General features: G+C 47.1%; 1 long non-coding RNA gene and 1 pseudogene across 1 annotated transcript; one reads left to right on the plus strand and one right to left on the minus strand.

Moving 5' to 3' along the window:
- LOC137349297 (zinc finger protein 585A-like) overlaps positions 1 to 27,971 on the minus strand; it is a 182,192-nt pseudogene that overhangs the window by 25,366 nt on the left and 128,855 nt on the right.
- On the plus strand, positions 15,199 to 23,181 carry LOC137349322 (uncharacterized). Its single transcript, XR_010969336.1, has 3 exons — positions 15,199 to 15,440; positions 15,819 to 15,942; positions 19,676 to 23,181. It is a non-coding gene; the product is annotated as an uncharacterized lncRNA (long non-coding RNA).

A 27,971-nucleotide genomic window follows, 5' to 3' on the forward strand; every position in this document is an offset into this window, starting at 1 on the left:
GGAGGGGGGTGGGTAAGTTGGATGATCTTCTCCTGGACCTGCTCTTGGGCCTGGTTGAAACAGCGATGTTTAGGTCCAGGATGTGCAGGGACTGTGTTGGGGATGAGGGTGTCTCTGTGCCTGCTGGTCTCTGTTTCGTGGTCTTGTCCATGCCCGGATGGCCCAGGAGAGGGAGCTCGCTTGATATCTTCTGTGTTTGGGTTGTACAGAGGGTCTCATAGACACTGGTAACAACATTCTGGTTGAGTTCGGACGGTTCCCTTTGCTTTTGTTGGGACCTTGTTGCTTATTTTGGCTTCTTTTAGTTTGAATGGACCATATGTTTGGGGAGAACAAGAGAGGAAAGAATGTTCCATAGAAACTAGAATTGTCTGTTCTGAATTTCTATCCTGGACTGACAGTGATGACTTTTGTAAACTCCTTTTACAGGCTTTTAGAAGGGGAGGATTTACAGATGGGAAACTCAAAGTAAACATCATGTCACACAATTCATCAGGATCTGAATATCATCGGCCTTTGAATGTGGAAGGAGAAATGTTTGTCTGTTCTGACTGTGGGAAAAGATTTCAAACATCAGTGTGACTGGAAAAGGAGTGAGACACACACACACCCGAGTGAGAGTGTTCCAGTGACTGACTGTGGAAAGAGCTTTAACCAGTTACACAGCCTGAAAAAACATCTCCATTCACAGCGGGGAGAAACCATACACGTGTTCTGTGTGTGGACGAGGCCTCAACTGATCATCCAACCGGGAGAGACACAAGGACACCCGCACCATGGAGAAACTGTGGAAGTGCGACGACTGTGGGAAGAGGTTCAATTACTCATCAGAACTGGAAATTCATCAACGCAGTCACACTGGGGAGAGGCCGTTCACCTGCTCCAGGTGTGGGAAGGGATTCACTTGGTCATGCAACCTGCTGACACACCGGAAAGTTCACACTGCAGAGAGACCTTTTAAATGTCAAAACTGTGAGAATTGCTATAATTCTGCTGAACTGATATCCCATCAACGTGGTCACACTGACGAGAGACCATTCAGGTGTTCTCACTGTGGGACTGGGTTCAAGTAATCATCTGATCTCACTGTACACCAGCGTATTCACACTGGGGAGAGGCCGTTCACCTGCTCTGTGTGTGGGAAGGGATTCACTCGGTCTTGCACCCTGCTGAGACACCGACACATTCACACTGGGGAGAGGCCATACACCTGCTCTGTGTGTGGGAAGGGATTCACTCGGTCTTGCACCCTGCTGAAACACCAGCGAGAGGCCATACACCTGCTCCGAGTGTGGGAAGGGATTCACTGATTCATCCGCCCTGCTGAAACACCAGCGAGTTCACACTGGGGAGAGGCCATTCACCTGCTCAGTGTGTGGAAAAGGATTTTTCAGTCATCCAACCTGTTGAAACACCAACGAGTTCACAAGTGACTGCAGGGATTGGATTCTGCTGTTATTGCTGCTGTTAATCACATCCAGGACTGGACCATGTTGGGATTTATTTCAGTTTCTAATCCTGGGCTGGAGTTTACTATTCTGGATATATATCAAATAAATCAGTTTTGCATCAAACAGAGTGTTTGAGTATTTGATTTCTCTAAGATAAGACAGGATGTCCTGTTACTGACTGTACCATTTTTGGGCCTTTTCTTCTCTGTTTATGGATGACTTGTATTTGGATAGTGCCTTTGATGACTTCAGGATGTCCCAGAGTGTTTTACAGCTAATAAAGTTCTTTTGATGTTTACACAGTGCTGTTGGCAGCTGTGGCTCAGTGGGTTGTGTTTCCTACATTATAACAGTGACGACACTTCAAAAGAACTTCATTGGCTGTAAAATGCTTTAGAATATCCTGAGGTCATGAAAGGCGCTATAAAAATGCAAGTCCTTCTTTTAATGTCTGAAATACAGCAGAAGAATTGTGCACAGCAAAGTCCCACAAACAGAAAGTTGGCTACGACCACATAATCTTTTCCTAGTGTCACACACACGAGAGGTGCAATGATATAAATTATGGACCAAATCTGAAGAGTTATAAAAACTGATTTAGTCTTTTAAAAAATGGACCTTTCTTTAAAAAGTGAACAATGCTCCAAAATGCTGCTGAAGGAAAAAGACTTGGACTCTGTATATTCAAACTGTCTGACAGAGACAAAGGACAATCTTCAAAGCTAAGAGGTGTCAATTGCAACCATCCTAGAATATTCCAGAATTGAATGGGTTCTTCTGAAACAAAGAAGGTGTGAAGTAGCCACGTCCTGGGCCATTGTGCGATCACCACTGGGGAGAGACCAAAGCGTCTCCTACCCGGAGGTGAGAAGTAATACAGCTTTACCTTAAAAAGCAGCCGAGAGAGAGACACCTGAGAAAAAAGAAGGCAGAATCCAGAAGCTTGTTTCCATCAAACCAGAAAGCACATGCCCTGCTGCAGAATTCTGTATCTACGCTATACAGCAGTGAACTAGAAGTGATCCACTGACTTCAACTGAACTTTCAACCAAGAGAGAAATCTAAACACACCTCAGGCCTGGAACCAATGAGAACTGGATTTCCAAGAGAATTCAACAGGTTTACCATGACCTCCCCCGAAATCTACCCCCCCTCCACTTATAATTGCTTTGCCCTTTTGCCCTCTCTATCTGTCTCTTGTGTCTGTGTGTGTGTGAATGCGTGAGTGAATGTGGTGACGACAATTTCAGGATAAGGTGTATAGATCAATAAACAATTGATTTTCTGTTTTAAAACCAACAAGAAATCCTGTCACTGTCTGTTTATTTGACAAATAAAACACCAAGGGGCTAAACCCTTATAACAAAACACACTTGCTGTGGTCAGGTGGGAGTTGAACAGTGGGAACCAACCAAATTTCACCACATGGCCGTAACATTAGTGATGTGGTTTGAAGGATAAATATTGACAGCAAACTGAGGAGAACACCTCTGCTCTTCAAAATAACTTAATGGGATCATTTGTGTCCATCTGAGAGGACAGATGAGATCTTGGTTGAAGGTGTCATGTGAAAGACAGGACCTCTGACAGTGCAGTGTTCCCTCAGTGCTGCAGTGGAATATCAGCCTCGATTTTGTGCTCAATACTCTGGATGTGGATTTGAACCCACAATCTACTGACTCAGAGATGAGAATGTAACCACTGAGCCACGACTAACACCTCATCATTACTCTCGATTATTTTAGTTCTCAGATCTTCGGTTATTCTCATGGCCAGGTCCCAGCTCCCTGTATATTGCAGAGTGCCTCTCCTAGGCTTGGTATCCAGGGAAGGTATTGGTAACATACACATGTATCTGTCCTTGGAGTGTTTGATGGGACAGTATAGAGGGAGATTTACTCTATATCTAACCCATGCTGTATCTGACTGGAGAGTGCTTGAAGCAGACACACAGTGCTCTGAAAGTCTCATTCCTGGGCACTGACATCAATAAGAATAACACTGAACCCAAAGATAAGAGAAACCCATCAGTTTCTCTCCTGGACACACTTCCAGAGGGACAGTGAGTGTCCAGGACATTTTTGTACATTCTGCTCGATATTTCCTCCCTGGGTCTGAGTCGTTTGGTGATGGTTTGAATTTGATGTCCTCCAGTTACTGACACGGAACACAAAAGTCCGAGTGTATCAAGCCTGTGTTCTCAGTACCTTGCTCTATGGCAGCGAGGCCTGGACAACGTATGTCAGCCAAGAGCGACGTCTCAATTCATTCCATCTTCGCTGCCTCCGGAGAATACTTGGCATCAGGTGGCAGGACCGTATCTCCAACACAGAAGTCCTCGAGGCGGCCAACATCCCCAGCTTATACACACTACTGAGTCAGCGGCGCTTGAGATGGCTTGGCCATGTGAGCCGCATGGAAGATGGCAGGATCCCCAAAGACACATTGTACAGGGAGCTCGCCACTGGTATCAGACCCACCGGCCGTCCATGTCTCCGCTTTAAAGACGTCTGCAAACGCGACATGACGTCCTGTGACATTGATCACAAGTCGTGGGAGTCAGTTGCCAGCGATCGCCAGAGCTGGCGGGCAGCCATAAAGGCAGGGCTAAAGTGTGGCAAGTCGAAGAGACTTAGCAGTTGGCAGGAAAAAAGACAAAAGCGCAAGGGGAGAGCCAACTGTGCAACAGCCCCGACAAACAAATTTCTCTGCAGCACCTGTGGAAGAGAATTCTAGAATTGGCCTTTATAGCCACTCCAGGCGCTGCTTCACAAACCACTGACCACCTCCAGGCGCTTACCCATTATCTCTCGAGACAAGGAGGCCAAAGAAAGAGAACAGTTACTGACCTACCGATTAGTGGAAATAGTTTTTCCTCATTTATCTGATGAAATTTGTAGCCCTCCCTCTGATCTCCAATCACCCTTTGTTCTAATGAAAAGAGCCCCAGTTTCTCTAATCTCTCCTGATAACTAAAGCCTCTCTTCTCATCTCAGTGAATCTCTTCTGCACCCTCTCCATGGCCTTGACATCCTTCCTGGTGTAAGACACCTAAAACTTGACCCAATATTCTAACTGCAGCCTAACCATGTTAAAACAAATTTCTCTGCAGCACCTGTGGAAGAGCCTGTCACTCCAGAATTGGCCTTTATAGCCACTCCAGGCGCTGCTTCACAAACCACTGACCACCTCCAGGCGCGTATCCATTGTCTCTCGAGATAAGGAGGCCCAAAAGAAAGCCTAACCAATGATTTGTACAGGTTTACATGACCTTTGTCCTTTTGTATTCTACATCCTGAATTATAAAACCTAACATCCCATGTGTTTTTTAACCACTTTATCAACTTGTCCTCCTACTTTTAAAGGTTTGTTTCTCTGAACCCCTTGTAGGTTTGAGATATTAACATAACATGGCTAAATTACATTGACATCAAGTGTCTGATATAATGTGTATTATGGGTTAGAGAAGTTTAGTCTGAGTTAGAAACTCAAAACAGGCGCTTCACTGCAGACAGGTTGTCATGGCAACAATGAAGGCATTTAATTCCAGAGAATCAGCTCATTGGAAACTCTAATCAGATCGGGGGAAAGTACAGAGTTTGTCTGTTATTAACCACAATATAAACTGAAACCAGATTGAATAATACAATAGATTATAATGTGTGAAGTTTACGGGTCTAATTGTAAAACTACAAGAAATAACAGAATTAACAGTAGTCAGGGTAGTTTAGGGATAATGAGAAAATTACTGAAGAAAGGTAACTGCTGGGAACCAGGGAAAGTGTCCTTGTAAGTCACAGATTAGAGACGTTCCAGCTGTCTTTTCCTCACTTCCTGACAAAACCCAGCAGAGAAGACAAAGAAGAGTCAGGTGCCAGAGCTGGATCACTGCAGGGTATAAAAGTGAGGGGATACTGATGTAAGGGGGCAGTCGGGACTGGAGACACCGGAGATCAAGCTCAGGGTGCCCGAGGTTCCATCCAGGGGTTTGACCTCATGTAAGTGACTGTGGACATGCAGGACTTGCAGGTTTTGTTTGATGGATCAATATAAGATACAGTAGAGGACAGAGAATCTGCTCATCTTATATTTCTTAGTAAGTATTGAAGATGCTGCCACTAGACTTCTGGACCTATTAATAATGTGGATATCACTCACAAAGCCCAGCGTTTATTGTTCATCCCTTTGAGATGGTGGTGGTGAGCTGCCTTGTTAATCCATTGCAGTACACCTACAGTGCTGTTCAGAAGGGAGTTCCAGGATATGAGAGAAACTACAGAAAGATGTGGGTTCAGGTCTCGGGTTACGGGAAATTTAGAGGCAGCTTGACCTGGTGGACTAGTGGAAGGGAGGGAAGCAGCAGAGGCAGATACTCTCAATCAGAGTGACAAAGACCAACATGAGCTCCTCATACTTGTTGTTGGAGGTGAGGATGGAGGAGACGGAGAGGGAGAACACTTCAAAAGGAACTAACTTGTGTCACAGATATTAAAAAGACTTGACACACAGTGTGGTTAACACAAAACTGATTTATTTGACTTTTCTCCAGAATATTAACCCCTATAACTGGGCTGGAGTTTATTATCAGCAGAAACAGACCCCAATGAACATAGTTCAGTCTTGGATGTGGTTAACAGGAGAATCCAACCAGTGTAGTTAGTTGTGAACTTGCAGGTGTGTTCGCAGGGTAGTTGACTGAGTGAATCCCTTTCCAAACATTCACAGCAGGTGAACGGCCCCTCCCCAGTGTGAACTCGCTGGTGTCTCAGCAGGGTGGTTGACTGAGTGAATCCCTTCCCACATTCTGAGCAGGCGAACGGCCTCTCCCCAGTGTGAGTGTGCCGATGAGTTTCTAGCTGGGATGGGTAATTGAATCCCTTGCCACAGTCCCCACATTTCCAAGGCTTCTCCCCAGTGTGACTGCACTTGTGTTTCGACAGGTCAGATGATCGGCTGAAACCTCGTCCACACACAGAACACGTGCACAGTTTCTCCCCACTGTGATCGCTGATTTCTCCTTCCATGGTCAAAATTCTCTGATATTCAGGTTATGATAAATTGGGCGACTGTCCGATCCTGATGTGATGTTGGTTTGAGTTTCCGACTGTAAATCATCTCCTTCAAATTCCCTGTGAAATTGTTTCAACACGGAAAAAAGGGAGTGTGAGAGAACCAACAAAACGGGGTTGTGAAATGGAGCTGAATGAATCTGGGAATTTATGGGGCCAGCATTAGGAAAAAGTGACCATGAAAACTGCTGAATTGTTGTAAAAACACAACTGATGTCCATCAGTGAAGGGAACACACCATCCAGTCTGAGCTTACACAAGACTCTGGCCTCAATGGGGGGCAGAGACAGACAGAGAGGGAGAGACAGAGAGACAAAGAGACAGACAGAGAGACAAAGAGACAGACAGACAAAGAGACAGACAGACAAAGAGACAGACAGATGCAAGCAGCAGGGGGGACAAAGGAGAGGGATTTTCTGTCTTTACAACTCAACCAGAACTCCCAAACCCTCAACTTCCATCATCCAGAAGGACCAGGGTCGCAGGTGTGTGTGAACACCATCACCTCCAAGTTCCCCTCTAAGTCGCACACCGTTTTGACTTGTCTGACATCCAGTATTGGATGAGCAGAAATTTCCTTCATTTAAACACTGGGAAGTCTGAAGCCATTGTCTTCTGTCCCTGCTGCAAACTCCACTCTCTAGCCATCGACTCCATCCCTCTCCCTGCAAAGCATCTGAGGTTAAACCAACTGCTCATAACCTTGGTGTCATATTTGACTGCGTTGAGTTTCTGACCATGTATTCGCACATCGCCAAGACCACACTGGCTCTCGGTTAAGCAGCACTTCAATTTGAAAACAATGATCCTTGTTTTCAAATCCCTCCATCCCCTCGCCCCTCACTATCTCTATAATCTCCTCCAGCCCAACAACCTTCCGAGAGATCAGGGTTCATCTAATTCTGGCATCTTGAGCATCCCTGATTTTCATTGCTCCATCACTGGTGGCCGTGCCTTCAGTTGGCAAGACTATAATCTTGGAAATCCCTCCCTAATCCTCTCTACCTCACTTTCCTCATTAAAGAACAATATAGCACAGGAACAGGCCATTCGGCCCTCCAAGCCTGCGCCGATCTTGATGCCTGCCTAAACTAAAACCTTCTGCACTTCCGGGGTCCGTATCCCTCTATTCCCTTCCTATTCATTTATTTGATAAGATGCCTCTTAAACGTCGCTATCGTACCTGCTTCCACCACCTCCCCCGGCAGCAAGTTCCAGGCACTCACCACCCTCTGTGTAAAGAACTTGCCTCGCACATCCCCTCTAAACTTTGCCCCTCGCACCTTAAACCTATGTCCCCGAGTAACTGACTCTTCCACCCTGGGAAAAAGCTTCTGACTATCCACTCCTCAATCTTCAGCCAGAAGTGCAGAGTTGATGATCCATCTCGGCCTCCTCCTGAAGTCCCCAGCATCACAGATGCCAGACTTCAGCCAATTCGATTCACTCCACGTGATATAAAGAAACGACTGAAGGCACTGGATACTGCAAAAGCTATGGGCCCTGACAATATTCCGGCAATAGCACTGAAGACCTGTGCTCCAGAACTTGCCATGCCCCTAGCCAAGCTGTTCCAGTACAGCTACAACACTGGCATCTACCCTGCAATGTGGAACATTGCCCAGGTATGTCCTGTACACAAAAAGCAGGACAAGTCCAACCCGGCCAATTACCGCCCCATCAGTCTACTCTCAATCATCAGTAAAGTGATGGAAGGTGTCATCAACAGTGCCATCAAGCGGCACTTGCTTAGCAATAACCTGCTCAGTGACGCTCAGTTTGGGTTCCGCCAGGGCCACTCAGATCCTGACCTCATTACGGCCTTGGTTCAAACATGGACAAAAGGGCTGAACTCAAGAGGTGAGGTGAGAGTGACCGCCCTTGACATCAAGGCAGCATTTGACCCAGTATGGCATCAAGGAGCCCGAGCAAAACTAAGGTCAATGGGAATCAGGGGGAAAACCCTCCGCTGGCTGGAGTCATACCTGGCACAAAGGAAGATGGTTGTGGTTGCTGGAGGTCAATCATCTGAGCTTCAGGACATCACTGCAGGAGTTCCTCAGGGTAGTGTTCTAGGCCCAACCATCTTCAGCTGCTTCATCAATGACCTTCCTTCAATCATAAGGTCAGAGTGGGGATGTTCGCGGATGATTGCACAATGTTCAGCACCATTCGTGACTCTTCAGATACTGAAGCAGTCCGTGTAGAAATGCAGCAAGACCTGGACAATATCCGGGCTTGGGCTGATAAGTGGCAAGTAACATTCGCGCCACACAAGTGCCAGGCACAGTGGCACAGTGGTTAGCACCGCAGCCTCACAGCTCCAGGTACCCGGGTTCAATTCTGGGTACTCTATGTGTGGAGTTTGCAAGTTCTCCCTGTGAACGCGTGGGTTTTCGCCGGGTGCTCCGGTTTCCTCCCACCGCCAAAGACTTGCAGGTTGATAGGTAAATTGGCCATTGTAAATTGCCCCTAGTGTAGGTAGGTGGTAGGGAATATGGGATTGCTGTAGGGTTAGTATAAATGGGTGGTTCTTGGTCGGCACAGACTCGGTGGGCCGAAGGGCCTGTTTCAGTGCTGTATCTGTAAATAAATAAATAAAGAGAGAATCTAACCATCTCCCCATGACATTCAATGGCATTACCATCGCTGAATCCCCCACTATCAACATCCTAGGGGTTACCATTGACCAGAAACTGAACTGGAGTAGCCATATAAATACCGTGGCTACAAGAGCAGGTCAGAGGGTAGGAATCCTGAGGTGAGTAACTCCCCTCCTGACTCCCCAAAGCCTGTCCACCATCTCCAAGGCACAAGTCAGGAGTGTGATGGAATACTCTCCACTTGCCTGGATGGGTGCAGCTCCAACAACACTCAAGAAGCTCGACACCATCCAAGACAAAGCAGCCCGCTTGATTGGCAACCCATCTACAAACATTCACTCCCTCCACCACCGACGCACAGTGGCAGCAGTGTGTACCATCTACAAGATGCACTGCACCAAGGCTGCTTAGACAGCACCTTCCAAACCCGCGACCTCTACCAACTAGAAGGACAAGGGCAGCAAGTACATGGGAACACCACCACCTGCAAGTTCCCCTCCAAGTCACACACCATCCTGACTTGGAACTATATCGCCGTTCCTTCACTGTCGCTGGGTCAAAATCCTGGAACTCCCTTCCTAACAGCACTGTGGGTGTACCTACCCCACATAGACTGCAGCGGTTTAAGAAGGCAGCTCACCACCACCTTCTCAAGGGGAATTAGGGATGGGCAATAAATGCTGGCCTGGCCAGCGTCGCCCACATCCCATGAATGAATAAAAAAAAACTCTGTCCATGCCGCTTATAACTTTGTAAACCTCTATCATGTCGCCCCTCCACCTCCGTCGTTCCAGTGAAAACAATCCAAGTTTATCCAACCTCTCTTCATAGCTAATGCCCTCCAGACCAGGCAACATCCTGGTAAACCTCTTCTGTACCCTCTCCAAAGCCTCCACGTCCTTCTGGTAGTGTGGCGACCAGAATTGCACGCAATATTCTAAGTGTGGCCTAACTAAGGTTCTGTACAGCTTCAGCATGACTTGCCAATTTTTATACTCTATGCCGCGACCGATGAAGGCAAGTATGCCGTATGCCTTCTTGACTACCTTATCCACATGTGTTGCCACTTTCAGTGACCTGTGGACCTGTACGCCCAGATCTCTCTGCCTGTCAATATTCCTAAGGGTTCTGTCATTTACTGTATACCTCCCACCTGTGTTAGACCTTCCAAAATGCATTACCTCACATTTGTCCAGATTAAACTCCATCTGCCATTTCTCTGCCCAAGTCTCCAACCGATCTATATCCTGCTGTATCCTCTGACAATCCTCATCAATATCCGCAACTCCACCAACCTTTGTGTCGTCCGCAAACTTAAGAATCAGACCAGCTACATTTTCCTCCAAATCATTTATATATACTACAAACAGCAAAGGTCCCAGCACTGATCCCTGTGGAACACCACAAGTCACAGCCCTCCATTCAGAAAAGCATCCTTCCACTGCTACTCTCTGTCTTCTATGACTGAACAAGATCTGTATCCATCTTGCCAGCTCACCTCTGATCCCGTGTGACTTCACCTTTTGTACCAGTCTGCCATGAGGGACCTTGTCAAAATGAAGTCCATATAGACAACATCCACTGCCCTTCCTTCATCAATCATCTTCGTCACTTCCTCAAAAAACTCAATCAAGTTAGTGAGACACTACCTCCCCTTCACAAAACCATGCTGCCTCTCGCTAATAAGTTCATTTGTTTCCAAGTGGGAGTAAACCCTGTCCCGAAGAATCCTCTCTAATAATTTCTCTACCACTGACGTAAGGCTCACCGGCCTATAATTTCCTGGATTATCCTTGCTACCCTTCTTAAACAAAGGAACAACATTGTCTATTCTCCAGTCCTCTGGGACCTCACCTGTAGCCAATTAGGATACAAAGATTTCTGTCAAGGCCCCAGCAATTTCTTCCCTTGCCTCCCTCAGTATTCTGGGGTAGATCCCATCAGGCCCTGGGGACTTATCTACCTTAATGCTTTGCAAGACGCCCAACACCTCCTCCTTTTTGATAACGACATGACCCAGACTATCTACACTCCCTTCCCTAGACTCATCATCCACAAAGTCCTTCTCTTTGGTGAATACTGATGCCAAAGTACATATTTAGTACCTTGCCCATTTCCTCTGGCTCCACACATAGATTACCTCCTCTGTCCTTGAGTGGGCCAACCCTTTCCCTGGTTACCCTCTTGCTCTTTATATACGTATAAAAAGCCTTGGGATTCTCCTTAATCCTGTTTGCCAATGACTTTTCATGACCCCTTTTAGCCCTCCTGACTCCTTGCTTAAGTTCCTTCCTACTTTCTTTATATTAAGACACTTCTTAAAACCTGGAGGTGGGTCATTGAATATTTTGAAGGCCAAGGTAGATAGATTCTTGTTAGGCAAGGGAATCAAAGGTTATCGGGGTCGATGAGAGTGTGGAATTCGAGACACAAACAGATCAGACATGATCTTATTGAATGGCGGAGCAGGCTAGAGGGGCCGAATGGCCTACTACTGCTCCTAATTCGTGTGTACCTCTTTGACCAAGCTTTTGCTCATCTGCCCTAATATCTCTATGTGGCTCCGTGTGAAATGTTGCTTTATAACACTGCTGTGAAACACCTTGTATTTATATAACACCTTTAATGCATCAAAGTATTTCAAGTTGCTGATGTTGATGTGGACATGAATAAGCGTTCGTTCATCATCACTGGATGAAAATCCTGTAACTCCTTCCCGAATATCATTGTGGGAGCACCTTCACTACACCGACTTCATCACCTAAAATCATAGCATCATAGAATGGTTACAGTACAGAAGGAGACCATTCGGCCCATCATGTCTGTGCCTGATCTCTGTAAGTGATACTCAGCAAGCTCCACTGTCCTGCCTTTTCCAAAGAGCCCAGCAAATCTCTGCTCTTCAGATAATTACTCAAATCCCTTTCGAAAGCCAGTATTGAGTCTTCCTCCACCACACTCTCATGCAGTGACGTCCAGATCCTAACCACTCACTGCGTAAAAAGATTTTCACTCATCTCGACATTGGAAAGCGAGTTGCACTCAGGGGACTCCTGTACTGCATGCCTGATCCTCTTTGACTGTCAAGTGGTCACCCACTGCCTCTCTCCTGCTCACTCTTAAGCTGTGGGGTGACCACATCCATAAACATACTATCTACATAACTCTCAGCCTTACAGGAGATCCGCAGTGACACCAGTTGCTGCTCAAGCTCTGAAACCCAGAAGTCAAGCTGCTCCAGCTGACAATACTTTCTACACGTGCAGTTATCCAGGTCACAAGAAGTTTACTGGAGTTCCCACATGGAACAGGATGAGCATCTAACGGGACTGAGGTGCCCTGCCATTACTCTATTCATTAGACTATTAACTACTTCCATTCTGCTGACATCACTTTATTTTATAGGGAGGTTATTTTAAATAATACACAAGACTTACTTCACCTTAAGCTGACTTAAACATAAGTAATTTAAATAATGCCAAACTTAAAAACATATCAGGCAATTTACTGAAGTCCTTCGTTTAGCCCAAAGCCCGAACTTACAGAAATAAAGTCAATGGTAATACTCACCGACCAAACACTTAAATGTTGTATTGTAACATCACTTGTTATTTTTTCGCTGAATGCATGTTGTCATCAGTCAGATGCCCAGGGTCCTGCAAAAGGAGTTAGAAAAGCCATCACTGTCAGTCCAGGATAGAAATTCACAACATTCTCTCCTCCTGCTTCCTAACCCAGGATGACCATGCGTGCGCCCCGCTGCACATCGCCCTGAGGAGAGGCAATGTAGTCCAACACTCACAGCAACCTACAATCCACCTACATTAGCTGGATAGGGAGACAGAGTTTAGAAACACTCAGCAACACGACTCCAGTAAAAGATCCCAGGAGGAAAAGGCGGAGCAGTGTGTGTTCTTCTTTTGGGCCTCCTTATCTCGAGAGACAATGGATACGCGCCTGGAGGTGGTCAGTGGTTTGTGAAGCAGCGCCTGGAGTGGCTATAAAGGCCAATTCTGGAGTGACAGGCTCTTCCACAGGTGCTGCAGAGAAATTTGTTTGTCGGGGCTGTTGCACAGTTGGCTCTCCCCTTGCGCCTCTGTCTTTTTTCCTGCCAACTACTAAGTCTCTTCGACTCGCCACAATTTAGCCCTGTCTTTATGGCTGCCCGCCAGCTCTGGAGAATGCTGGCAACTGACTCCCACGACTTGTGATCAATGTCACACGATTTCATGTCGCGTTTGCAGACGTCTTTATAGCGGAGACATGGACGGCCGGTGGGTCTGATACCAGTGGCGAGCTCGCTGTACAATGTGTCTTTGGGGATCCTGCCATCTTCCATGCGGCTCACATGGCCAAGCCATCTCAAGCGCCGCTGACTCAGTAGTGTGTATAAGCTGGGGGTGTTGGCCGCTTCAAGGACTTCTGTGTTGGAGATACAGTCCTGCCACCTGATGCCAAGTATTCTCCGAAGGCAGCGAAGATGGAATGAATTGAGACATCGCTCTTGGCTGGCATACGTTGTCCAGGCCTCGCTGCCATAGAGCAAGGTACTGAGGACACAGGCCTGATACACTCGGACTTTTGTGTTCCGTGTCAGTGCGCCATTTTCCCACACTCTCTTGGCCAGTCTGGACATAGCAGTGGAAGCCTTTCCCATGCGCTTGTTGATTTCTGCATCTAGAGACAGGTTACTGGTGATAGTTGAGCCTAGGTAGGTGAACTCTTGAACCACTTCCAGAGCGTGGTCGCCAATATTGATAGATGGAGCATTTCTGACGTCCTGCCCCAAGATGTTCGTTTTCTTGAGGCTGATGGTTAGGCCAAATTCATTGCAGGCAGCCGCAAACCTGTCGATGAGACTCTGCAGGCACTCTTCAGTGTGAGATGTTAAAGCAACATCGTCAGCAAAGAGGAGTTCTCTGATGAGGACTTTCCGTACTTTGGACTTCGCTCTTAGACGGGCAAGGTTGAACAACCTGCCCCCTGATCTTGTGTGGAGGAAAATTCCTTCTTCAGAGGATTTGAACGCATGTGAAAGCAGCAGGGAGAAGAAAATCCCAAAAAGTGTGGGTGCGAGAACACAGCCCTGTTTCACACCACTCAGGATAGGAAAGGGCTCTGATGAGGAGCCACCATGTTGAATTGTGCCTTTCATATTGTCATGGAATGAGGTGATGATACTTAGTAGCTTTGGTGGACATCCGATCTTTTCTAGTAGTCTGAAGAGACCACGTCTGCTGACGAGGTCAAAGGCTTTGGTGAGATCAATGAAAGCAATGTAGAGGGGCATCTGTTGTTCACGGCATTTCTCCTGCATCTGACGAAGGGAGAACAGCATGTCAATGGTCGATCTCTCTGCACGAAAGCCACACTGTGCCTCAGGGTAGACGCGCTCGGCCAGCTTCTGGAGCCTGTTCAGAGCGACTCGAGCAAAGACTTTCCCCACTATGCTGAGCAGGGAGATTCCATGGTAGTTGTTGCAGTCACCGCGGTCACCTTTGTTTTTATAGAGGGTGATGATATTGGCATCGCGCATGTCCTGGGGTACTGCTCCCTCGTCCCAGCACAGGCAAAGCAGTTCATGTAGTGCTGAGAGTATAGCAGGCTTGGCACTCTTGATTATTTCAGGGGTAATGCTGTCCTTCCCAGGGGCTTTTCCGCTGGCTAGGGAATCAATGGCATCACTGAGTTCCGATTTGGTTGGCTGTATGTCCAGCTCATCCATGACTGGTAGAGGCTGGGCTGCATTGAGGGCAGAGGCGGAGCAGTGTGTGTACCTGCCCTGATATCCCCCTCCCCAGGCCTGTCAGTCAACCCCCACCCCCACCCCCACACTCCCACTCCTCCCACTCCACAGCTCAGCCGAGCAGACCGGACTCGCTGTGGGTCCTGCAAGCAAGTCGGAGCGAGTGAGGGGCGGGGCGACGGCGCCCTCCACGCCCGCCCCCTCTTGCTATTGGTCAGGACCTTCCGCCAATCACCCGGACATTGCGGTCAGAGGTCGCGTCATTGTGTTCGGAGCATGCGCACTGCGGAACAGGTTTGTTTCGATCTGCTCGCTGCCTGGTCCCACAAAGACTCCCCTTGGACTGGGCAACACCTGGGCAGGGCTGGCTCAAGGTGCAGGAAGCTGCTAGGCTGAGCTGTGGACTGGGAGGAGTGGGGGGTTTGACTGACAGGCCTGGGGAGGGGGATATCAGGGCAGGTACACACACTGCTCCCCCTTTTCCTCCTGGGATCTTTTACTGGAGTCGTGTTGGTGAGAGTTTCTAAACTCTGTCTCCCTATCTGGTAATGTCGGTGGATTGTAGGTTGCTGTGAGTATTGAACTATATTGCCTTTCCTCATTCTTCCACTCCTCCTTAGACAGCACCTTCCGAACCCGCGACCTCTTCCACCTTAAGGAGCATAGATTTAAAGTGATTGGTAGAAAGATTCAAGGGAAGATGAGGATGGTCAGTGTCTGGAACTAACTACCAGAAAGGGTAGTAGAGACTGAAACCCTCAACTCATTTGAAAGGTGGCTGGATATGCACCTCAGGTGCTGTAACCTGCAGGGCTATGGACCAAATGCTGGAAGGTGGAATTAGGCTGGGTGGCTCATTTTTCAGTCGACACAGACACGATGGGCCAAGTGGCCTCTTTCTGTATCATAAACTTTCTATGACTCATGATTCTCTAAACTCCTTTTACAGGGGCTAAGAAAGGGAGAATCTGCAGATGGGGAAACTCAAACCAAACATCACATCAAGATCTGACAGAGTCACTCCATTCATCAGGACCTGAATATCATCGACCTTTGAATGTGGAAGGAAAAAGGTTGGTCTGTTCTGTCTGTGGGAAAAGATTTTAGGTATCCGTGTGACTGGAAAAGCACTGAGGTACACAAAGCCCTGGTTAGACCACACCTGCAGTATTGTGTTCAGGTTTGAGGACCCTATCTTAGGAAGGATATATTGGCCTTGGAGGGAGTGCAGTATAGATTTACCTGAATGATATTTGGACCCCAAGGGTTAAACTATGAGGAGAGATTACACAAATGAGTCTTAGAGTCGTTACGACAGACAAGGAGGCCATTCATCCATCGATTGCATGCCAGCTCTCTGTAGAGCAATCCAGTCAGTCCCATTCCCCCCGCTCTATCCCCGTCGTCCTGCATGTTTATTTCCCTCAAATGCCCATCTAATTTCCCATTGAAATCATTGATGCTCTCAGCTTCTACCCCTCGTAGGCAGCGAGTTCCAGGTCATTAACACTTACTGTGGAAAAAAAAAGTTCTTCCTCGCATTCCTTAATCTGTGTCCCCGAGACCTTCTACCATCAGATAATGGGAAAAGCTTTTCTTTGTCTACCTTGTCTAAACCTGTCATAACCTTGTACACCTCGATCAGATCTCCCCTCAATCTCCTTTACTCCAAGGAGAACAACCCCAGCTTCTCCAGCCGAACCTTGTAGCTAAATTCCCTCATCCCTGGAACCATTCTGGTAAATCTCCTCTGCACCCTCTCAAGGACCCTCACATCCTTCCTAAAGTGTGATGACCAGAACTGGACACAGTACTCTAGTTGTGGCTGAGCCAGAGATTTATAAAGATTCAGCATAACTTCCTGCTTTGCATTCAGTACCTCTATTTATGAAGTCCAAGATACCAAATGCTTTGTCACCTACTCAATATGTCCTGCCATCTTCAATAATCTGTTCACCTGAACCCCCGGGTCCCTCTGTCACTGCACACTCTTTATAACAATCATTAAGTGTATATTGCCTTGCTCTGTCCCCTCTGCCTGAATGCATCACCTCTCTACGAGGGTTGTATTCCCTGGAATTTAGAAGATTAAGGGGTGATTTGATCAAAGTTTTCATGTTTTTATTTGGAACTGATCGGGTAGATGGAGAGAAACTATTTCCGTTAGTTGGGGAATCCAGTATTCGGGGCACAGTCTAAAACCTAGAGTCAGACCTTGCATTGTACTCCATCTGCTCATTTTCCCCACTTACTTAACTATCTGTTTCCCTTTTGCAGACACTTTGTTTCCTCCTCACAACGTGCTTTCCTACCTACATTTGTATCGTCAGCAAGTTTGACTATAATCCACTCTGTCCCTTTATCCATGTCATTAATATAGTTCAGAAGTAGTTGAGACCCCAGCACTCATCCCTGTGACACTCCACTAGTTACAGTTTACCAATCTGAAAATGCCCCATCTATCCTGATTCTGTTTCCTGTTAATTAGCCAGTCCTCTAATCATGCTAATACATTACTGCCAACACCATCTTGTGTAATAACCGTTTCTGTGACACCTTATTGAATGCCTTTGGGAATCCAAATACACTACATCTGCTGGTTCCCCTTTATCCACCCTGTTCATTACATCCTCAAATAGCTGTAATAAGTTTGTCAAACATGATTTCCCTTTCATAAAACCACGGTGCCTCTGTTTTATTGTATTATGATTATCTAAACAAAGTGACTCCTGACAACGCAGTGGCCTGCTGACATCATCAGCGCGCTCCAAGCTGCGCACAGGAGCAAATGTGGAAACGGTCTCCTGCACTCGGATGCCGCACATGCGCAGCCGACATGATTAGATTAGATTAGATTAGATTAGAGATACAGCACTGAAACAGGCCCTTCGGCCCACCGAGTCGTTGCCGAACATCAACCACCCATTTATACTAATCCTACGCTAATCCCATATTCCTACCAAACATCCCCACCTGTCCCTATATTTCCCTACCACCTACCTACACTAGTGACAATTTATAATGGCCAATTTACCTATCAACCTGCAAGTCTTTTGGCTTGTGGGAGGAAACCGGAGCACCCGGAGAAAACCCACGCAGACACAGGGAGAACTTGCAAACTCCACACAGGCAGTACCTGGAATCGAACCCGGGTCCCTGGAGCTGTGAGGCTGCGGTGCTAACCACTGCGCCACTGTGCCGCCCTAATCTTTGTGTTGACAGGACTAACTGGCGCATGCGCAGGAAAACGCTCTCCCCGCTCAGCCACTCACTCCAGGCAACTCACTCCTCTCTCCTCCCCTCCTCCCCCACCCCCCACTCCGGCTGCTCGCTTCCCCCCCTCCCCATTGCCACTCCTTCCACCTGCCCAGCTTCATTTCCTAAAACTAAGTCTAAAACTGTGCCCTCTCTTGTTGGACTTGCTACATACTGGGCAAAAAGGTTCTCCTGAATGCACCTCAAGAATTCTGCTCTCTCAATTCCTTTCACACTAAAACTATCCCAGTTAATATTGGGGTACTTAAAATCCCCTACTATTACTGCCCTATTGTTCTTGCACTTCTCAGAGATTTGCTTACATATCTGCTCTTCTATCTCCCTCTGACTGTTTGGGGGTCTATACACTCCCAGCAGTGTGATTGCCCCTTTTTTGTTCCTTAGCTCAATCCATATGGCATTATTTGATGAACATTCCAACGTATCGTCCCTCCTCACAGCTGTAATAGTTTTCTTGACCAAAATTGCCACTCCCCCTCCTTTCTTATCCCCCTCCCTATCACGTCTGAAAACCCTGTAACCAGGAATGTTGAGCTGCCATTCCTGTCCCTCCTTAAGCCATGTTTCTGTGATAGCTATGATATCATACTGCCACATGTCTATCTGTGCCCTCAGCTCATCTGCTTTATTTGCAATACTCCTTGCATTGAAATAGATACCCTTGAGCACTGCCAAACTTAAAAAAAAAAAATTTCCAGCCTTTGTTTCCTCTGTCCTCCAGACTCATCCATTAATTTTCTGCCTTCCATTTTCATTTCTGATTTTGTCCAAACTGAGTCTACCCTCAGGTCCCCATCCCCCCGGCCAAACTAGTTTAAACCTGTCCCTTCTGCTGTTTGCAATGGGCAAGGTACAGGCCGTACTCAACCAGCCCGTGCTTTCAAAACTCAAAATGCAGTGTCCAAATTTTAGATGTGATTCTGCGATTGGCGACATTAGCGAAATAATCTGCAGTGTGTTAAAAATTACGCTGACAACCAATTTACGATTGTCAGTAGGTTTCGCAGTGTGGTGCATTTACACGTACTGGAAGTTACATATATTAATACACAGGGCCCTGCTCTTTCCGGACTGAAAGAAGATGGACAAACCATGTGCTGTTTCAGCTAAACAAAATAAGTGACAGCCATTCGCTGGTTCATTCCTCAAGCAAATGCCTTGACCAATCAGAGACAAGCTCCCTAGTTTAAATTTCAAACAAAGCTTGGCAGTTAACTGTCAGTCACCATTAACTGGTGCATTCTCCATGGCAACACCTCTACCAATCAGAGTTCACTTGCCAACCAATCAGCACTCCCCTCATGCAGTATGAGTTGTTATTTTCTCTTACGTTGGTTATTCTTGCGAATGTCCTGATGAGTGCAAGACAAAAAGCTTCGACAACATGTCTGTATTTTCAGCAATACTTCCCCAACAGCACTAGCAAAATATCCCACGTCATGTCACTTATATTGTACCTATTTGCTTACTGGTGAGACTATTTTTTATCAATCTGACATTGTTAAATATTCTTTATTTTGTATTAAATAGAATTATTTAGTTGCCATGATCGCTGTGGTGTTGTCCCCTTCTGAATGTCTTACCGAAGAAATTCATAAACAACAGTTCTCCGATTGAAGGAAAAATCCCTGGGAGAAATCCTGATCTATTCCACCAGATGGCAGCAAAACTTCAGGAATTATCGCGCAGCCTCTGTCTGGAAAAGCCGATGTCTGCCAGGATTATACAGGTCACAATAACTGAAACTTTCATTCACTCTCACACTAGTTTAGAGGGTCTTGCAACACCGCAGTGTTTCAGTCTCTGTGGTGCAATCGGCTAGCACATTCGGCTGTTAACCGAAAGGTTGCTGGTTCGCGGCCACCCAGGAGAGTAACCTCTCACTGATTTTCTCCCCTTCAGCATTCATTGCCAGTTGCCACATAGTTCTGGGTTGTCAATGTGTACTTTCCTGCAGGAGCTGTTCTTCAAGCATTATCAGCTCTGCTCTTATGCATTAAATTCTCAAGGGGAGATGGTTAGATTCTCTCTTGTTGGAGATGGTCATTGCCTGGCACTTGTGTGGCGCGAATGTTACTTGCCACTTATCAGCCCAAGCCCGGATATTGTCCAGGTCTTGCTGCATTTCTACACGGACCGCTTCAGTATCTGAGGAGTCACGAATGGTGCTGAACATTGTGCAATCATCAGCGAACATCCCCACTTCTGACCTTATGATTGAAGGTAGGTCATTGATGAAGCAGCTGAAGATGGTTGGGCCTAGGACACTACCCTGAGGAACTCCTGCAGTGATGTCCTGCAGCTCAGATGATTGACCTCCAACAACCACAACCATCTTCCTTTGTGCTAGGTATGACTCCAGCCAGCGGAGGGTTTTCCCCCTGATTCCCATTGACCTTAGTTTTGCTCGGGCTCCTTGATGTCATACTCGGTCAAATGCTGCAATGATGTCAAGGGCGGTCACTCTCACCTCACCTCTTGAGTTCAGCTCTTTTGTCCATGTTTGAACCAAGGCTGTAATGAGGTCAGGAGCTGAGTGGCCCTGGCGGAACCCAAACTGAGCGTCACTGAGCAGGTTATTGCTGAGCAAGTGCCGCTTGATGGCACTGTTGATGACGCCTTCCATCACTTTACTGATGATTGAGAGTAGGCTGATGGGGCGGTAGTTGTCCGAGTTGGACTTGTCCTGCTTTTTGTGTACAGGACATACCTGGGCAATTTTCCACATTGCCGGGCAGATGCCAGTGTTGTAGCTGTACTGGAACAGCTTGACTTGGGGCGCGGCAAGTTCTGGAGCACAGGTCTTCAGTACTATTGCCGGAATATTGTCAGGACCCATAGCTTTTGCAGTATCCAGTGCCTTCAGTCGTTTCTTGATATCACGCAGAGTGAATCGAATTGGCTGAAGTCTGGCATCTGTGATGCTGGGGACTTCAGGAGGAGGCCGAGATGGATCATCAACTCGGCACTTCTGGCTGAAGATTGTTGCAAATGCTTCAGCCTTATCTTTCGCACTGCTGTGCTGGGCTCCCCCATCATTGAGGATGGGGATATTTGTGGAGCCACCTCCTCCAGTTAGTTGTTTAGTTGTCCACCACCATTCACGGCTGGATGTGGCAGGACTGCAGAGCTTAGACCTGATCCGTTGGTTATGGGATCGCTTAGCTCTGTCTATCTCATGCTGCTTACGCAGTTTGGCACGCAGATAGTCCTGTGTTGTCGCTTCACCAGGTTGACACCTCATTTTGAGTTATGCCTGGTGCTGCTCCTGGCATGCCCTCCTGCAGTCTTCATTGAACCAGGGTTGGTCTCCTGGCTTGATGGTAATGGTAGAGTGAGGGATATGCCGGGCCATGAGGTTACAGATTGTGGTTGAGTACAATTCTGCTGCTGCTGATGGCCCACAGCACCTCATGGATGCCCAGTTTTGCATTGCTAGATCAGTTCGAAATCTATCCCATTTAGCACGGTGATAGTGCCACACAACACGATGGACGGTATCCTCAATGTGAAGGCGGGACTTCGTCTCCACAAGGACTGTGCCGTGGTCACTCCTACCAATACTGTCATGGACAGATGCATCTGCAGCAGGCAGATTGGTGAAGACGAGGTCAAGTATGTTTTTCCCTCTTGTTGGTTCTCTCACCACCTGCCGCAGACCCAGTCTAGCAGCTATGTCCTTTAGGACTCGGCCAGCTCGGTCAGTAGTGGTGCTACCGAGCCACTCTTGGTGATGGACATTGAAGTCCCCCACCCATGTATATTCTGCGCCTTTGCCACCCTCAGTGCTTCCTCCAAGTGCTGTTCAACATGGAGGAGTACTGACTCATCAGCTGAGGGAGGGCGGTAGGTGGTAATCAGTAGGAGGTTACCTTGCCCATGTTTGACCTGATGCCATGAGACTTCATGGGGTCCGGAGTAGATGTTGAGGACTCCCCGGGCATCTCCCTCCCTACTGTATACCACTGCCCCGCCACCTCTGCTGGGTCTGTCCAGCCAGTGGGACAGGACGTACCCGGGGATGGTGATGGCCGTGTCTGGGACATTGTCTGTAAGGTATGATTTCGTGAGTATGACTATGTCAGGCTGTTGTTTGACTAGTCTGTGGGACAGCTCTCCCAACTTTGGCATAAGCCCCCAGATGTTAGTAAGGAGGAATTTGCAGGGTCGACAGGGCTGGGTTTGCCGTTGTCGTTTCCGGTGCCTAGGTCGATGCCGGGTGGTCCGTCCGGTTTCATTCCTTTTTATGGACTTCATAGCGGTTAGGTACAACTGAGTGGCTTGCTAGGTCATTTCAGAGGGTGTGTAAGTTAACCACATTGCTGTGGGTCTGGAGTCACATGTAGGCCAGACCAGGTAAGGACAGCAGATTTCCTTCCCTAAAGGGCATTCGTGAACCAGATGGGTTTTTACAACAATCGACAATGGTTTCATACATCATTAGACTAGCTTATTTTAAATTCCAGATTTATTAATTAAATTCAAATTCCACCTTCTGCTGTGGTGGGATTCAAACCCATTTCCCCAGAGAAATACCCTGGGTCTCTGGGTTACAAGTCCAGTGATAATACCACTACGCCACCGCCTACCCTATCGACATCAAATCACTTCATTTCTGTTGATGTATACTCAGAGTCCCTGGCTGTATTTATTCCAGTCCCACTGCTAACAGGTGACGAAAGTGGGTGTGGAATTGTCACTGAGAGCTGAACACTGAGCTCTGAATTTCCTTTCGCTTTCAAATCCAATTCCTCACACCGAGTCCCAGAATCATCACTCCGAATCACCGCAATGAAAGTAGGAAACTACTCCAAATATACAACAGGGCGGGCAGCTGGTGAAAAACTTTTCAACTTTTAGTGTGTAGGCTTTTCCCAGAACATCAAGTCGAACCGTATGACATTATAAACTGTGAGTGTATGTATGTGGCTGTCATGTTTCCGTATAAACTGTGAGTGTTTATGTTCTGAGTGCGATCCTTTGTATGTGTGTCACTTGTAAATTAACTTTTATTTTTATCATATAAATCAGGTTCTAAATATATAAATATTTATGATTGATACTGTAATACTTGTAAATGTATTGTTTGTGTATATGTGTGCTGCATCTGAATAAATATGTACATTATTTCTGAATGTATTTGTGTGCATCTGTGTTGTGTATCAATGTATTTAGGTGTAAATGAAGAAAGAAAGAAATAGGCAGAAAATACTTTCCTAATGAAAACAGATACAGCCGAAAATTGAATGAAGAACACAGACAGGTTTGTAAGCAGCAGATTATGAAGTGGATTTATATCCATTCCAAAATTCACAGTCAAATTAACACCGATACCTTCAATTATATCTACAATGGCCGCGAAGCTTGCATTCAGCATTTCTTGGTGGTCTAGTGGTTAGGATTCGGTGCTCTCTCCGCTATGGCCCAGGTTCGATTCCCGGTTGAAGCAGGACATCTTACGAAGCAGTTTATCCATCAGATGAAGGATAGTCGTGTTTATCACTGTTAATGAACCAACAACATCCTGTTCTACACTGAATGAAAGTGACTAGGGACCTTTCCTGTGTCAGGTGAATCTGATATCCACCACACTACATAAACATCGAAATTCTTGACCTCAGGTCAGAGGAGAGTGTTGAGAAAGAAGGTGAAATACTGAATCCTCTGCACTCGCTCGAACAAACATTTCGCCATTCCAAACCACACATGTCACAAGGGGAAAATATCCATTACAAAGTCATGAAAGTCCCGAAGGAGCTTCCTAATTTCCTTCCCTGAATCTTCGGAATCCGATCACTCTCGTTAGGATCTGTTTGAATTGAAACCAGCTGCCCTGTGCCTCTGGGAAATGCAACTCTGATCCTGTGGATGGGGAGAGTTTTGTTTGGAAAGTGGATTTTGTGTTGTCTCAACCGCACGTTCTCGAAATCACATCTCCAGGATGTGAGATTCACAGACATATTCAATATGTTTCAGTTCTGACAACAGAAGCTGGTCAGGGATAGAGAGGAAACCAGCACTGCGGGGCAGGTATACCCAGGAACCAGCACTGCGGGGCAGGTATACCCAGGAACCAGCACTGCGGGGGTAGGTCTACGCAGGAACTAGCACTGCGGGGCAGGTATACCCAGGAACCAGCACTGCAGGGTAGGTATACCCAGGAACCAGCACTGCGGGGCAGGTATACCCAGGAACCAGCACTGCGGGGCAGGTATACCCAGGAACCAGCACTGCGGGGCAGGTATACCCAGGAACCAGCACTGCGGGGCAGGTATACCCAGGAACCAGCACTGCGGGGCAGGTATACCCAGAAACCAGCACTGCGGGGCAGGTATACCCAGAAACCAGCACTGCAGGGTAGGTATACCCAGGAACCAGCACTGCGGGGCAGGTATACCCAGGAACCAGCACTGCGGGGCAGGTATACCCAGGAACCAGCACTGCGGGGCAGGTATACCCAGGAACCAGCACTGCGGGGCAGGTATACCCAGAAACCAGCACTGCGGGGCAGGTATACCCAGGAACCAGCACTGCGGGGCAGGTATACCCAGGAACCAGCACTGCGGGGCAGGTATACCCAGAAACCAGCACTGCGGGGCAGGTATACCCAGGAACCAGCACTGCGGGGCAGGTTTACGCAGGAACCAGCACTGCGGGGTAGGTATACCCAGGAACCAGCACTGCGGGGCAGGTCTACGCAGGAACTAACACTGCAGGGCAGGTATACCCAGGAGCTAGCACTGCAGGGCAGGTATACCCAGGAACTAGCACTGCAGGGCAGGTATACCCAGGAGCTAGCACTGCAGGGCAGGTATACCCAGGAGCTAGCACTGCAGGGCAGGTATACCCAGGAACTAGCATTGCGGGGCAGGTATACCCAGGAGCTAGCACTGCAGGGCAGGTATACCCAGGAGCTAGCACTGCAGGGCAGGTATACCCAGGAACTAGCACTGCAGGGCAGGTATACCCAGGAGCTAGCACTGCAGGGCAGGTATACCCAGGAACTAGCACTGCAGGATGGGGGATACATAGGGATTTGCAATGTTGCACAGGGATACTCAGGACCTAGAACTAGGGAACGGGGCTACCCAGGGAGTAGCACCGCTGGGCAGGTCTACATAGTGTCACATGGTGTGTGTTGTGAGTGGTTCCCACTGTTCAACTCCCACCTGACCACAGCAAGTGTTTTTGCCATTGGGGTTTTTCAAATAATCAGACTGCGACCATTTTTATTTGTACATATAAAAACTGAAGATGAATTATTTATTGAACAATATGCCTCATCACAGCAACAGCACCCACTCATGCACACAAACACGCATACACAGGAAGAGATGGATAGAGAGGAAAAGAGGTAAGTGGTCCGAAGCGGGGTTGGCTTTCGTGGTTCATGGTAAACCTGTTGAACTTTCATGGAAGTCAATTTCCCTTTACTTGCAAGCCTGAGGTGTTTGTAGATTTCTCTGTTGGTTGAATGTTCAGTTTGAAGACAGGGGATCACTTTCAATTCTCTGCTGCACATATTGAAATGTAGAATTCACAGCAGGGTGCCTTCCCTGCTGGATTTTCTCCCAACTCTCAGCTGGACAAGCTTAGTTTAGAGATACAGCACTGAAACAGGCCCTTCGGCCCACCGAGTCTGTGCCGACCATCAACCACCCATTTATACTAATCCTACACTCATCCCATATTCTTACCACATCCCCACCTGTCCCTATATTTCCCTACCACCTACCTATACTAGGGGCAATTTATAATGGCCAATTAACCTATCAACCTGCAAGTCTTTGGCATGTGGGAGGAAACCGGAGCACCCGGAGGAAACCCACGCAGACACAGGGAGAACTTGCAAACTCCACACAGGCAGTACCCAGAATTGAACCCGGGTCGCTGGAGCTGTGAGGCTGCAGTGCTAACCACTGTGCCGCTTTGGATGTTTTTTCCTGGGTCTTCTTTCTCTCTCTCTCTCTCTTTCCATTGAGCTACCATTTAATCTAGAAGTCTCTCACATCTTGATTCTGTTGGAAGACGCAGATCTTCCTCCCTGTGGTGACCGAAAATGGCCCAGGGTGTGGCTACTTCAACCTTCTTTGTTTCAGAAGAATCCATTCGATTCAACCACGTCTCTTGATGGGTTCAGGATGGGTGTAATTGACACCTCTATGGAATGTATCCTTCTGGCCTTGCCAGAGAGTAGACAGTTTGAATATACAGAGGATGATTCAAGGCAAAAGCTTGTTAATGGAGCAAGTAAAGAAAGCAAAGATGGGAGACCTGTTCTGAATCAGGCATTTGTATCTGCTCTTGTTGGGAATGTGTTGCTTCTCCGGCCAATCATCTCACTTCTGTCCCACACTGAAAATCTCAATCCTTCTCTTCCTTTGTCTTTTACAAACATTTCATTGATCAAACCAACACAAATGACACAAGATAAATGTCTTCATTGTGATGTGAATGACAGTCAGGAGGAGTTCCCTAATATCTCCCCCTAATCTAATTAATCAGATCATTCTCGTTGGGATGCCTTTCGATGTGATCCCTTCGCTATCCGTCCTATAGATGTGGCCATTCTAATTCTGCAACTCTGCGCAGTTTTCTTGCGACAGGAATAAAAACAAAAAAGTGCTGGAAATACTCAGCAGGTCTGGCAGCAGCTGTGCAGAGAGAAGCAAAGTTAACGTTTCAGGTTTGTGACCTTTCATCAGAACACGGACCTGAAACGTTAACTCTGCTTCTCTCTCTCCACAGCTGCTGCCAGACCTACTGAGTATTTCCAGCAGTTTTTGTTTTTATTTCAGATTTCCAGTGTCTGAATTATTTTGCTTTCATTTTGGTGGGACGGTGTTTGACTGGAAATTCACATTTTTAAAGTGTCATCATTCATTGCACATACAAATCTGTCTCTCGCACTTCCACTGAAGTGGAGGGCAGGTTTCACTGGTGAATTGGCAATTGTGATATTAACAAAAGCCTGTGGGAGAAAGATTCAGTTTCAGTGTGGGGAGAGTGCCGGAGGAATGGAGAGCTGGGTTCACCCTTAAAAAGGCAAATTTTAAAGTCACCGAATGTGGGGTTTGAACCCACAACCGTATGATTAACGGTCACATATGCAATAAACTGAGCGAGTTAGGCATGTGCAGCATGTTGTTCCATATCTTATATCATGTGAGAGGACGTTTGGTTTCCACCTGGTGTCTCAGTTTGCTCTGGATTCCAAGGTGGAGAAGGAAATCGACTGAGGGTGCGATGCGTTCCTCTCAATCATCAATAACATCATTCACATCTTCCACTTCTTAGCTGCACCTCCTTCCAAACATTGCAATCCATTTTACTGAGGATTTCTTCCTGCATTTAATGGTTACCTACATTGTGCCCTCATCCTGAATTGAGTTTCTCTTCAATATCCAACACGTATTGAATTGCAAACCTGATGGACAAACAATGAAAAACAAATCCCGAGATAACATAAATCCCGTGGTGCTGACCGTTATCTGTGCAGCAGGCAAGGCTGCGGGGATAAAGCAATGGAACAAAGTGCCCCGCGACAACCTCCTTAATAATAGATTCTAGCATTTTCATTATGACAGATGTTAGACTAACTGGCCTGCAGTTTCCTGCTTTCTGTCACCTTCTCTGCAATGAGGAGACACATAAGATGCTGATACGTTGTTTCCCGTGGCCGGAGAGTCGAGAACTAGGGCAGAGTATCAGTGCCCAGACTACCCAAATCACCCCTCGGTGGGCTGAAGGGCCTGTTTCAGTGCTGTATCTCTCTATGACTCCAATGGTTATTTGTGATTTTGTATGAAAAACATTGCTTGTTGTT

Source organism: Heterodontus francisci, chromosome 34 (genome assembly GCF_036365525.1).
Source record: "Heterodontus francisci isolate sHetFra1 chromosome 34, sHetFra1.hap1, whole genome shotgun sequence".
In the NCBI taxonomy this organism is placed as follows: domain Eukaryota; kingdom Metazoa; phylum Chordata; class Chondrichthyes; order Heterodontiformes; family Heterodontidae; genus Heterodontus; species Heterodontus francisci.